This window comes from Triticum urartu, chromosome 2 (genome assembly GCF_003073215.2).
Source record: "Triticum urartu cultivar G1812 chromosome 2, Tu2.1, whole genome shotgun sequence".
Lineage (NCBI taxonomy): Eukaryota > Viridiplantae > Streptophyta > Magnoliopsida > Poales > Poaceae > Triticum > Triticum urartu.
In genome coordinates, this window is record NC_053023.1 from 679,371,160 (window position 1) to 679,375,208 (window position 4,049).

Consider the following 4,049-nt stretch of genomic DNA (forward strand, 5'->3'; position numbering starts at 1 on the left):
GTCCAGAGGCCTCTCACGCGGATCGTGGATATATCACCGTCGGATGCTCCTGGATCCAACGGCCCGCACGTCGCACGTCTCACCCACGTCCCGCACTCCTCCTCTCGCACCCTTCTCTCGCACGCACCGACGCCCCTCTCTCCTCTCCCTCACTTCGATCTGATCTGAATCCACCGCCGCCCACCCCCACCGCCGCCCACTGTCGCCCACCCCCTCCACCGCCCACCCCCACCGTCGACGACCCTCACCATCGAGCCCACGCCCCAACCCGCGCCCTCTAGTACTCGCCCGCAACCCTCACCCGTGGCTAGGTTTTCGGCCGCCACCCCTAACTTCATCGGGATCTGCCAAATCCGGCGACGGCGAGGCCAGAGGTGGCCGGATCTGGCACCGGTAAGCCCCTCCCCTCCTTATTCGCGCACTATCTCCTCCTCACCTCACCTCGTCTTGTGTTCCCTTTCGGCAGGTCAACATGGTTGTGGATGGGAGGACGACGATGGCAGGAGGGGCGGACCTCCATGGGACGGGTCGCCACCAAGGAGATGGAGCTCCTTCTCCCCTACCACGCAACCTCCCTCCCAGCGCCAACAGAGCGCCGGCTACCATGACGCGACAGCGCTGTTGCAAGCCTCGCAGGGCTGTGCATCTCGTCGTCTGCCGCGCCCTACCAGGAGCTCCATCACCCACGCATCTCCTCTGAGGAGGGGACGGTGGCTTGTGGGTCGGCGTGGTTGGCTCCAGCACCCCGCCGACCTATGACTCCACATGCGTCGCCGTCTTCGACCACAGGTCCATGTCCTCGATCTGCTTCCTTTGCTTCCCGTAGGTTTCTGCGTAGATCTGGCCGTTTGATTTGATGCGGATGCGAATTTGGATCTCCATCACTGTAGGTTTCCCGTAGGTTTCCTGTTCGTACTTGCGTTCGAATTAGCATTGAATCCCTCAGTTTATCCCTACTCTGCTTCTTCTCTTCCCCTAACTCCATCAAGGTGATGGATTGGTACAGCGACCTACTCCCCTGCTTCCTATGTTAATTTGGTGTGCGATGTGGATGTGATCTATTATTAAATACGTATTTTGGTTCAACTCTGACTGAATAAACTTGTTGGTTCAGTTTCTTGTATGAAGAATAAATATAGCGAACACCTTTTCTTTTCCTTTTTGTTCAAGATTCATTTCTAATTCTAAACCAAACCGAAATTGCAAATACTATAGAATGAATGAAGCAGGGAGTCCTTCCTTCTTTGGCAGCTGGTACAATTCCTTCTCAAGGTGCTGGTGTTTGTGGAGGTGATTGACCTCTTTTTTTTACTCTGTGTATCAAGGTGCAGCTGCTGAGCATTGATAGGTGTTGTTTGGTGTACCTCGACATGATTTCCAGGACATGAAATGTGAGCTATCTAAGCTGCTCCTTTGTCCCTGGACATGATTTATCCTTCGGTTTGATCAACATTATCTTGTGATGTCTATTTTCCGTCATGTGGAGCGGCAACAGGATTTGCAGAGTACAAGGGTGGGCTCATCGAGGTGTGTGGTGGTAGGCTCGCTCGGCCCCAGCGTCTTCTGTTGAACGGACATGCCGCCTCTTTGGCGTCGGCTACATGAGAGCCATGGTGAGCTCTCTTCTCGATCTATGGTGAGCCAATACTTAAAATTTCAACAACTAGTATACACATATGGTGAGCCAGTTAGTAATCGTGGCTGAGTCATCGATTCTCATCTAGCAGCCACTTGTTGGCCACTTGATTCAGAGTTTTAGACCATATAGCCATGCTTTAGAAGGCTGTATTTGGTAATCACCCAAAATGCCTCTCTTTTTTTAGCTGATGAATCGTCCTAAATGCACATTTTGCTTGATGTCCGTGTTTATCCAGATTCCAGAATGTTTGATTGCAACATTCTATTGAAGATAGAAGTATAGGACCAGCGTACATGATCTGGAACCTTTTGGTTTCGATCAGTTGCTGCTGCTGATTTAATGCCTATGCTCACACTGTTGTTGATTAAATGCTTATGTTGTTGCTGCATGCTTATGCTATTGATTCAATGCTTAGGAATTGATTGAATTGAACATGTTGTAATCTTTCCTGATGAAGTGTCCAAGATATTCAGTGAACTGTGTGGATTCAGACAGCAACGCTTCAGTTAACTGTGTAGATCATGTACTGTATTGTTAATCACCAGTTATTGTTTCCTTTCACTGTGTTGTCGTGCCGGTTACTACTACTGTTCCTACATAATCACAAGCGTGGATGGATGATTATCTCAGATCAGATGTTGCTAGATTACTTTCTTAGATTTCTTTTGTCACCAAGCTAAACAGATCACTAGTTAGATAGAACCCGCTACGCTAGGGTGATGAATGAACGAACAAACAATAATAGGAACATGGGCACCAAGTTTTAGAGGGCTTATGATTTTGTGGTTGCAGCAAGCCCGCCTTATACGCCCGACGAGTTTATCCTGTGTATTTTGTCTTGCTAGACGAGTTATCCAGCAATACTAGTGCATACTAGAAAATTATCATAGATCCTGGTTGTAACCTGCTTTTGTGCTTGTAACTTTGGCCCACATGATTTTGTGGGGATTTGGTACCAGACTAGAGGTAGAGGCTTGACAATTTCTTGCTGTTTCAATCAAGTGCTTGATAGATAGCTGTCTCATATGCATTTTCCATTCCTAATGGTGCTTTTTAATTTCCTTTCCAGGCCAAATAAAAGATGTTGTTCTCGGTGGAGATGCACTTGAGGATGAGCACAGAGAGAAATTTAATCAAATCCAAAAGGTAGGTTCTTTGTTCTTATCAGATGTTGGCAGATTCTATTTTGTTGTGCATATGCCAAGTGTGTCTACCTGATTGTAAACATAATTGCAATACTGTATATATGTTGACAGTCTAGTAAAAACAAACTTGTTGTGCCTGGGTTTGTGGATCTTAAAAAAAATCATCTATGCTTTCCTTACTCATACAAAATGCCCAGCTGTTGTTCTTGTTAATACAAGTGTGCATACCATCTGCACCTTCACCAAACAGAAAAGGCTCTAGCCACATATTCCTCTTTACTGAAAAATCATTGTTCTTTTCTAAACTATTGCAAAAATTGAGCAGTGGTACTGATTATATAAATTTTTTATTGTCTTGGTAGCTTCACTCGTGTTTGCCACTGATTGGTTTCTGCTTAACCCATGTGTAGAGGGAGTACTAAACAGCAGGATTTCAATCACCTTGTATACACTAGCAGCTTGCTTACACAGTTGTCACTTCTGCTTGTGGTAGCCATTATGTGGCTGAATCATGTTTGTGTCTACTAATCATTAGTTAATCGTATTTGGCTTCTTTGTGATGGTCTAGGACTATTTTAGGGTGATGAGGATATGCTTTCTGATTTATAGTTACTAATCTGTGGTCTGGTGTCATATTATGGTCTAATATTTTTTGTTTTGACTCTTTTTCTGGTGCGAGGAAAGCTGTGAGTAGACGTCAACGATACCTACTTGTTTGGCTGCTACAGTGATGCATGCGCCGGTCAAGCAAGCACACATGCATATACGTTCCTACTATATTCCTGCTATATACGTACATGTGTAAATGTATTTCTGAGAGATGTGTTATGTAAACCTGGGAGATGTGTTATGTGATGTGATATGATGGATGATTTGAATTCGACATGGAGTTTTCCTGATTTGAATATGAAACAACTTTGTCCAAACATTTCTTTCAAAATCTGAGATCTAATATTGGACAAATAATTGGGCTGGAAAAGGCAACAACCGAACAAGCATTGGACTGTTTAAAAAGCGAAACAAAAAAACCTTAGAAAATAAAAAAAAAGAAATATACTGCAAAAAAGGCCGAGGCCCCCTAGTATGGAAAAACCTAACAAAAAGGCTGAATTGTAGGTATGGCCCATGCTGAAATTAATAGGAAAAAATACATTAAAAAGGCCGAATTGTTGGGCTAGGCCCATGTAGAAAATCGAATTGGACCGGGCTGAATCTTGTGCCACATCAGCTTGCCACGCTGGATGCCTACGTGGCCTGGGGAGGTT

At 45.2% G+C, this 4,049-nt stretch overlaps 1 long non-coding RNA gene across 5 annotated transcripts; it reads left to right on the plus strand.

Moving 5' to 3' along the window:
* The first annotated feature begins 297 nt into the window (after window positions 1-297).
* LOC125539678 lies at window positions 298-3,710 on the plus strand. Of its 5 annotated transcripts, XR_007296935.1 has the most exons (5): window positions 298-393; window positions 467-1,391; window positions 1,496-1,613; window positions 2,709-2,785; window positions 3,469-3,710. It is a non-coding gene; the product is annotated as an uncharacterized LOC125539678 (long non-coding RNA). The 5 variants fall into 5 exon arrangements; XR_007296936.1 differs by lacking the exon at window positions 298-393 and having other exon boundaries at window positions 432-1,391; window positions 1,487-1,636; XR_007296933.1 differs by lacking the exon at window positions 298-393 and having other exon boundaries at window positions 432-1,391; window positions 1,487-1,613.
* The last annotated feature ends 339 nt before the right edge of the window (window positions 3,711-4,049 follow it).